This window comes from Magnolia sinica, chromosome 7, assembly GCF_029962835.1.
Source record: "Magnolia sinica isolate HGM2019 chromosome 7, MsV1, whole genome shotgun sequence".
Classification (NCBI taxonomy): domain Eukaryota; kingdom Viridiplantae; phylum Streptophyta; class Magnoliopsida; order Magnoliales; family Magnoliaceae; genus Magnolia; species Magnolia sinica.
Genome location: NC_080579.1, coordinates 56,001,203 through 56,011,670, shown reverse-complemented (window position 1 = coordinate 56,011,670; position 10,468 = coordinate 56,001,203).

The window sequence follows — 10,468 nt, the reverse complement described above, 5'->3', positions numbered from 1 at the left end:
CTTGCCAGTGAAATCCTATTAACTATGGTACTTGATCCGCTAAGACTCATGAGCCGGACATGGTGGTATGGGACACCGTGGTCGAGCTGTCGGCCTACGCTGGGGTGACGAGCCTCCCCATAGTGACCAGTGAGCAACTAAACTCGTGAGCCGATTATGGTGGTATGGGACACTATATTCGTGCTGTCGGCCTACATTGATTGGTGACAAGCCCTTTGTAGTGACCTCGAGCATACCTGAATACTGCAAGGAGGCGACGAGCCGATTTGTGGTAGTAAAGGCATGAAAGGCGTGCATTGATTGGTGACGAGCCCTTTGCTACGACCTCAAACATATGATCGTATGAGATGTCTAGGATTGATGACCCTAGTATGGATCACTGTTTGGATGGTGATATGAGAAAGGTATCTTAGCTTCCCAATCCTGTTGTGTGAAACGGACTAATAACAACTTGGTAATCATATCCATGCACCGCATTTGCATGTGCTTTGTAGATGTGGCGCACTTTGAGGCGATGTCATGCGTAACGTAAGATGAAGACGCTGAGGGTGTACGCGTGAGGGCATGCATCATACCGCATTCATACTTGCATTAACATGAGTACTTAGGATTTATTTAATTGTCCTTCTTTATCATTACTGTTTGATTGAACTGATAACATGTTAAACCAGTGCCTTATTATTCCACTGAGTTGATCACTCACTCCCACATTTCTGGGGCGGTGTTAAACACCCACCAGACTCTGTCTTAGGCCCTGATGTTGCAGATGTGGATGCGACGTCTGAGGCAGAGCGGGAGCTGGATGACGACGAGGCTGCCTTCTCCTATATGCAGTTTTCAGACGGGTTCTAGCGAGCCTCGGTCTGATGCGCGGGATCTTTGGGACTATTTTTGGAAATTGAAATGATGTAATTTGATACTTATAATTTTGTTAAATAACACTTTCATACGGTCTGGCTTGTATATGTAATTCAGGGATTTACACTTGTACACATATTTTGCTATAAGTCTTCCGCTTGCTTTATTCACTTATCCCTGAATCATATTTTTGTTTTGGCTTAATTTATTCCATGTTTTATGCACTAATACAGTCAACATACATTCATCATTAAATATGTTGCATAAGTGATGTTTTGGAACTCGGGAGCTGAGTTATGCTCGACCCCTGGATTTCAGGGCGTTACATCAGAACTTTTCATGACTTGGCCACTAACGCTCGTGCTTTGGAATTGATGACCCACAAGATGCCAGCATTTCACCATGAGACAGCTAGGAGAATACCCAGCAAAATGGCCGTAAATACTGTCAATCGTGAAAAGAGAAGCAAAGATACAAAGGACTCAAGGGAAAAAAGGCTGGAATGAAAAGAAGAATGGAATCAACTAAGAAATAAATACAGTGGAAAGAGGTCCAGGATACTTAGTTCTCATGAAGGGTTCATGTTTGACAAGCAAGACGTTATTCCTATGATGAACCAACTGTTAAAAGCCGATACAATTGAATTACTAGAACCCAAGCACTCTGAAGATGTGGCAAGAACCAGAGAAAGAGATTTTTGCCACTATCATCGCCTGTGGGACATCCGATGGAGAATTGTTATACATTGAAATGCATAATGCAACGGATGATAGACATGGGTGAAATAGTAATTGGGAAAGAAAAGGAAAGGAGTACAATGGCAACGGTGAATTTACTTACGATCCAAGAAAAGGGCCATGAAATAAGAAAGGAAGAGGACCACAAGATGACAAAAAAGGTGGTAGTGATTACATTACGATCAGGAAGGAATTTAACAAGCCTTGTGAAGCAAAAAGTAGGGATTGTAAGGAGAGAAGTCATTGAAAAGAAGATTGATGATGATGAGAAAGAAAAGAAGAGTGAGATGGTGAAAGTGTCTTATGATGTAGTGAGTCATTTGAAGGGCATACCAGCTCGATTAAGCATCTATGATACACTTGAGTTGTCAGAGGAATTTTGGCAGAGCTTGGTCCAAGCATTGTTTAATCACAATGTTAGAGAAACTTTATTTGTAGAACTAGAATGTAAAGAACACGATGAGTGAGAAAACTGCTTGCCGGTCGTTTCCTTTTCCGATGATGATTTAATCTGTGAGGCAGAGCATAACAGGCCGCTAATGATAGAAGGCCATATACGTGGGAAGAAGATCAAGTGGGTTATAATAGATAATGAGTTTGTGGTGAACCTCTTATCACTCTTGATGTTGAGTAAATTAGGCTACCGTCGTTCTGACCTGCACCCTAGTGGAATGATGTACAGGGCTTCAATCAAGATGGGTAGCATGCACTTGGTAAGATTACAGCGACGCTAGAAATAGGAGAGTTGATTACCGATGTCGTGATGACATACAATCTTCTCCTAGGAAGGCCATGGATCCATTAATATGGCATTATACCCTCTACGCTGCATCAATACTTCAAATACTGTAAGGATGGAATACAGAACAAAGTAATGGCCGATGCAAAGCCATATACAGAGGCCGAGTCCTTCTTTACAGATGCTAGTTACTATAAAGGGTTTGCCAAAGATAAAAGAAAGAATGATGAGAGCAAAGTCCTGAAGGACAGTCAAGTAAATGTGATTAAAGAAGAAACAAAAAGGGCAGAATCATCCAGGACTATAGCAGTAAAGAAGAAAATCTATGTTGTGCTGAAACATCTGAGATAACTAGGACAGCTGCCGCTAACCCTACTATCACTGGAATAGTTGAGAACTTTGCAGTCTAATTATACAGTGTCGTTACCATGTGTTGAGAGAACGAAGCCATTTTTGGCCGCCCTAGGAAGATTTCAGGTAAAGGCTAGTGCAAAACACTCGAAGCCAATAGAATTTTATACTTCAGTGGAAAAGAAGATAGGAGAAGAGATCAAGAACAATGTGTACCACGTTAGGCTAACACCACAAGACCTCAAAAAGTATAGTCCAACAAGCAAGAAAATCATGAGAAGCATGGGGTTTGATTTTGAAGAACACATCGGTTTGAATCATGGGAGAGGAATTCAAATTCCTATTAGGGTCGGCTAGAAAAATAAAATAAAAAATCAAGGACTGGGGGTAGAGTCATCGGTGATTACGGTTACAATTGAACGATTATCAGAAGAGGGTCCTCAAACAGTTGAGCATCCTGAAATGGCTCTGAAGCAGATGGAAGACGGGGGACAACCAACAATAGACAGTTTGCGAGAGATAAACCTGGGTACCGAAGAAGAGCTAAGGAAGACATTCATCTGTGCCGGTCTTCTTGAACAAGAGTTTAAGAAATACATTCGGCTCCTTAAGGAAAATAAGGACGTCTTTGCTTGGACGTATGCAGAGATGCCAGGCTTAAAACCTTCTGTAGCACTGCACTGTTAAATATCTTTAAGGAGAAGAGGCCGATTAAGCAAGCGCAAAGGCGATTTCATCCGGACTTGGTTCCCCTGATAGAAGAAGAAGTTAGTAAGTTGATAAAAGTCAGGTTTATCAGGGAGGTCAAGTATCCCAAGTGGATATCAAACATTGTCCTCGTGAAAAAGAAAAATGGACAAGTCAAGGTGTGCGTTGACTTCAGGGATCTGAACGAAGCCTGTCCGAAAGATGATTTTCCTCTCCCGATCATTGAATTACTGATTGACAGTACAACTCAGTATGTTATCATGTCCTTTATGGACGGCTATGTGGGGTACAATCAAATTAAAATGTCACCTGAAGATGAAGAAGCAACAACGTTCAGAATGTCGCTAGGAATTTACTGTTATAAAGTTATGTCGTTCGGTCTCAAAACTGTCGAGGCAACATATCAGAGGACATTGCAAAATATTTTCCATGACATGATGCACAAGCATGTTGAGTGTTATGTCGACGACTTAGTGGTCAAATCAGGAGATCATCAAGAGCATCGCGAACACTTGGCATTGGTTTTTCATCTACTTAGAAGGAAGCAATTGAAGATGAATCCAGCTAAATGTGCATTCAGGGTGTCTTTAGGTAAATTTCTCAGTTTCGTGGTTCGACATAGGGGCATTGAGATCAATCCAGGGAAAGTTAGAGCCATTCAAAATATGCCGCCACCAAGGACATTAAAAGAATTGAAGAGTTTGCAAAGAAAGTTGGCATACATTTGCCGTTTCATTTCAAATCTAGCAGGAAGATGTCAGCCGTTCTCCCATTTGATGAAGAAAGATACAAAGTTTGTATGGGACCAAGCCTAGTAGAACGCATTTGATTCAATAAAAGAGTTGCTGAAACAGCTGCTGATATTAACAACTCTAATAAAAGGAAATCCATTTATTCTATATATATCTGCAGCTGAAAACTCTTTAGGCACTTTGTTAGCTCAAGTAAATGAATCTGGGAAAGAAACTGCTCTTTATTATTTAAGTCGAACTCTGATGGATGCAGAATGCAACTACTCTCTGATCGAGAAAGAGTGTCTAGCAATGATATTTGCAGTTCAGAAATTAAGACATTATTGTCTCTCCCATGACATAACTTTGATTTCAAGAGCAGATTTGATAAAGTTTTTAATGACAAGGCCAATGTTGTCTGGAAGATTGGCCAAATGGATGCTGTTACTTTTGGAATATACTATTACGTATGAGCTGACAAAAGTAGTAAAAGGACAAGCAATGGCAGATTTCCTTGCAGTGCACCCTGTAGCAGAATACGAAGCCATCAGTGATGATTTTCCAGACCAGCAAATTATGTTGGCTAAGTTGCAAAGCCTATGGCAGATGTACTTTGATGGTGCTGCTCGAGCATCAGGAGCAAGGGCAGGAGTGTTATTCATTACTCCTGAAGGAGATTTTTTACCATACTCCTTCACGTTGGGCACTACGTGCACAAATAATGAGGCTGAGTACAGAGCCCTCATCATTAGAATGGAAATGGCTCAAGAAATGGAGATAAAAATGCTGCATATCTTCGGGGATTGTAAATTGATTATAAATCAATTAACAACAGAATTTGAAGTAAGAAAGTAGGAACTGCTATCATACTGCTGAAAAGAATAGCAGTTGCTAGAATAGTTCTGTCATGTTGAAATTAAACACATACCATAGTCTGAAAATGCAAGAGCAGACGCTTTGGCCAGCCTGACAGCAGCTCTGTCCTGCCCGAATCGAAGTCCTCTCCAAGTAACTATAGAAGAAAGAAGATTTTTACCATCTCCAAAGGTCATCGAAGAGATCGTCGAACACTTCCTGTATCGTGTTTGGAGATAATGACAAATGATTGGTGTCAGCCTTTCATCGATTATCTCAAATATAACATCCTACCAGAAGATCCAGCACAAAGACAACAAGTCAAGCAACGGTTAAACAGATTCATCATATGCAATGAAGTATTGTATAGAAAATCTTATAATGGAATGCTGCTAAATTGCTTAGACAAACAAGAAGCAAGCCAGACATTGCGAGAAGCACACTCTGGAGAATGCGAGGCACATCATGCTAACTGAAATCTATTCAATAGAATACATCGAATGGGGTAATATTGGGCTTCCATGTTCAAAGACGCGATAGATTATTTGAAGCGGTGTCATGAATGTCAGATTCATGGAGATGTTATACACGTCCCACCAGAAGACCTGCATCAATCAGTCGCCTCTTGACCCTTCTCTGCTTGGGGACTTGATGTCATTGGTCCTAAAAATCCACCTTCGTCTAAAGGAAAGCAGTATACTTAATAGCAATAGATTATTTCTCCAAGTGGACAGAAGCAGTTGCTTTACACAATGTTAGAGAAAAAGATGTGGTTAATTTTATCCGGCACGCATTAATATACTGCCATAGTATTCCAAAGAAAATTGTTACAAATAATGGTACTCCCTTAAAAAATAAAGGCATGGAAAAGTTGTGTCAGAAATTCAGCATTCATCATTTGTTTTCAACACCTTACTATCCACCGGCCAATGGATTAGCAGAGGCATTTAATAAAATGATAGTCAAGATACTGAAGAAAATAATGACAGGGAATAAACGTGATTGGGATGAAAGATTACAAGAAGTTTTATGGGCATACAGAACTACTCACCGGACAGCAACAAGAGCGACACTGTATTTGCTAGTATATGGTGTAGAAGCAGTAATCCCGATTAAAATACAAGTAGTATCACTTAGAGTGGCTGTGCAGCAGTCTGTTACAGATAATGAAAATGCAAAAATAAGGCTGAAAGAGCTAAATTTGCTTGATGAGAAATGCTTGGTGGCCCAACAGCGATTGTAATCATATCAAGCAAGGGTACCGGCCACCTTCGATAAATGAGTTAAATATCGCTCTTTCAAAAAGGGGGATCTGGTGCTGATGTTGAAAAGACCTATAGTGGTCACCCGCCGAACAGGGGCAAGTTCAAGCCTAACTGGGACGGGTCGTACATTATAAAGGAAGTATACTCCAACAGCACATATAGAGTCATGCATCAAGATGGACAAGGTATCAGTATACCAATCAATGCTTACTTCATCAAAAGATATCGTCCCTAAAGATGCTACTGATTTTGATCCAGAATATTATCAGCATAATGATTCCATATCAAAAGGGGGCAAGAATAAACAAGACCATGTCTATGTAACGTTAGATGAATGAATAAAGATAAAATTTACGAGCATATCAAGACTATATATCAACAAGTATTGTGAAAGGAAAGTGACCATCGTCATCATCAAGCGAGCCCCGCAAAATTCTGTCGAAATTGGTATCGTCACCAAGTTAATATATTATGAACAACACAGACAGATCCTCTTGAAGATATTATCAGAAGTGGTGATGTATCAATCTCAATCAGAGATGTCTATCATTCTCGTAGCAATGATGATCACACCTATTATTATCTTTTAAGGCATTTTAAGGCAGTTTAGCCAAGCCCTAAAAGGGTTAACTATGCATAAGACCTACCATTTTCATCATTCGGGCAGCAATGAGAAGCCAATGGCCCTAAAAAGCCCGTGAAGGCCATTATATACATACCCATGCGGGCAGCTGACGGAGTCAATGACTAAAAGCCTAAAAGGCCAAAAAGTCCTCAACGGCCAGTCACGTATGAGAAATGCCATCTGTATAGCTTTCTGGCAACGTCACGGGGAATGGAGGAAAATACCCTCCCATGAATGGGCTCAACCTTGTAGACAAAGGAAAAGTGGGCCGTAGTGTGAGCTTTTTGGTTATGTCCATAGATAGGCCAACCATGCATAAGACCCCCTAGATCTTTGGCTTGATTTCAGTACTAACTCATGAGGAAGGGCCTAAACCTACTCATTGATGGACTGGCGGCCCTAGATTTGGTACCCCAAAGGTCGCCTTGTGAGCCCTGTGAACTCTAGAGAGTTACTGTGACCAACCCTATGTGTAATTCCAACCGAGTTCACAGCCTCGATAGCTTCACTGGGCCCCTCTGATGGATCGCAGTTTGTGAACTCACCAGGCTTTGAGAAGTCCAGTGAACTCCTAAGAGTTATAAAGACCATCACGTGAGACCCGACTCCCGCATGAGTCTAAGAAACTGCTTGCTCCACTACTCAAGAGCTTAAACTTTGTGTGAACTAACATTACTAACTTCTAAACAAAATAGTTCTGACCATTGAAATAAAACGCCGCATAGGATCACTATTTAGTATACGAAAAGAAAAAGAATGCAAATTCATTAAAATACTATAGTTTGTTCATATATTGCCAAAAGGAATAAAGAAACATGTGCATCATGATATAACATGAAATTTCTTTACAGATCTTCAGTTATGTTCAATACTGTTATATAGTGTTGTAACTCCTCTTTTAACCAGAGCTGTATTGCAGAAGTTGTTTGCTCAGCCTCAAGAATGATTTTAGCCTGATCAGGAATATCGACCAATTCTGATTCTAAAAGAGCGGCAGTTTCCTGATTTTTCTTCTGTTCAGTCTTTACAAAATCAATGGCCTAGATATTTGCTTCAAGTTCTTCTTTGATTTGATGAATAATCAAATCTTCTGCTTCTTTTTTACCCTTGAGCAACAGAATCTCTTTCTCAAGAAGGGTAATCTGATCATCGATAATCGCTTTATTTCTATCAGAAATTCTTAGCTTCTCGTGGAGAGACTGGCCAGTAGTCTCATGGGTAGCAAGAACATCATTCGAACAAGAAAGCTGCTCCTTAAGTGATGCCAATTCTTTCTGACGGTTGAGGATTTCTGGAGCAACAACGACACTTCGAGCGGCTTCTAAATTTTTAGTCAAACTATAGAATTCTGATAGATAGTCATGGAGGGATTGAACGTTGACACGCGTGAGGCAAGCAGAGTGAGCAAGAATAGTCAAAGCACTATCCAAGAAAAGCCATTGAGTTAGGTCTTTAAAAGCATCAATGATGACCAAGAGTGCGTTCTTGAACAATCTTAACATGGAGGTGGTACTTTCTCCAATGAAAGTCCATCAAGGGCTGTAACCACTGAGTTAGAGCCCTCGGAACCACTTGTGGTTGGCATGATTGTAACTGAACAAGAAGGAAAAGAAGATTGTGAGCTTAGAAAAAGAAGATACATCAAATAAGAAAATATATAAGTATATATATGTACCTTTTTCAGGAACAACGACAAGAGTAGTTTGAGTAGAGTAGGTTGAAGGAACTATAGATCATGGTGTATCTGTAGTTATAACAACGTTGAAGGAGAGTTCCTGAGCCCCTCTCGTGCTAAAATCAACAGTTGTTGGGGTTAGCACATCAACAAGGTCTGAAAGAATTCCAAACTCCAAGCCACAAGCTGAATGAAGGAAGGACACACCGTGAGAGATTTATCTACACGAAGAGGAAAATCAAGTGGTACAACTGTGGTTGGCAAAATTTCCTCTGTGCTATGACAAAGAGGAGCATCTTCTATTTCTATTGAAAGTCTTGACGATTGGGCCTCTGTCTCTATTAACATTGGTGCTCCATAAGTAGTCGTGCCGGTGGTCTCTACAATCCGTAGAGAATATGTGGCATCAAAGGAGAAGATATTCACTCCAGGGGAACATTCGTATTCTCCATAGTCAAGTTGCTTCTCTTATAAAAAATCCATTGTGGTTGGGAGAGGAACATTTGAATTGGTTGGAATATCACGAAGTGATGATTTAGTCCTGACATCTCTTCCTTCTCCAACGTCTACTTTAGCATCAGTATTCACATCCAGCAAAGCATCTCCTTTATCAATCAAACTCGTAGAAGAAGATAGATTGTCACTGCCAGTGTTAGCCGAATATTCTGAAGAACTGTCTTCTACCGATATTGTCTATTTCTCTTTATAAACAGTCTTTACTGGAAGAAGACGTTTACTTTGAATCGGAGAAGGAGCTGGTTGGACCAAAGTAGTAGGAGATAATGATTTAGCACAAGATCCGGTCATCGGAGATGTGACAGCTTGATTTGCAGCAGGAGAAGTTGAGGTTGCAGTATGACGAGCTACTGGAGAGAACGCGACTATTGTGGGGCCCATGGTAGTGCAAACAATATTGGAAGGAGTAGTAATGATCATAGGTTCTGTGATAGCAGGGGCGGCAGAAGTACCATGAATATGTTGATCTCCTCTTTCAGGAGTTAGAGAAGGTAGAGTACCACCCTCAGGTCTCTGACCCCTCCCAAGGAACAGAAGGTTGTATTCCTCGCTTTCTCAAATCTAAAGGAGAGCCAAATGCAAACCAGCCTTCTAGGGTGTTTGACGGTTTTATCTCTCTAATAGGCTCTTCTAAGGAAATCTTGTGATAAAGTTCTCTAGAAACAACAGCTTGATTTTTCTCATAAAAATAACATATTCCCTATTTCGGCCTGCAGTTCCTCAAACGTGAAGGAGGAATCCAAATGAGATGGTCCACTGGAAAACATTTGCGAACCAAATGGTAATGGTGCACCCACCATCGCATTCAAGCTTTTGAGGCTATCACTCAATGGTTATATCCTGGAAGAACGAATTGAGAACCAAGGTTCCTTAACAAAAGTTGCTTCCATATCAATGCCTAGTTATAGGGGCCAACTCCATAGCTTCGTATAATCTGGGTGACATCTTCTCCTATTTGCGGCACAGTCTGGTTGTATCTAAGTTGCCTGGAAAATCGATTTGGGTAATACGTCTCCCTCTAAAATTCTACTCCTTCTTGTAAAGGAAGACTGCAAGAACGAATGCATACAAAAAAGATTTGCTCGATAGGGTCTAGCTTTTTATTGTCCTCGACGTCCCTATCTTCGGCCTGATGATCTAAGTGGAAAGAAAAGAAATCGATGGATTCCATATTGTCAATCTTGTCTACTATCCAGTCATATGTTTTCTTTATCATTTTTAACCTCTAGAAATGCCATAAAGGTAGATGATTAGGATGAACATAGGCTTTTTTTGGGTCATTATATGTCCAAGGAAAGTAGATGCCTAACTAACTAGAGAAATAATGCCAAGGAGTGAAAGAAGATGAGACTCCTAGTGCTGGGCTTGAGCAATGCGCTGCAGCATGTCCAAAAGCTCGGTACAATGA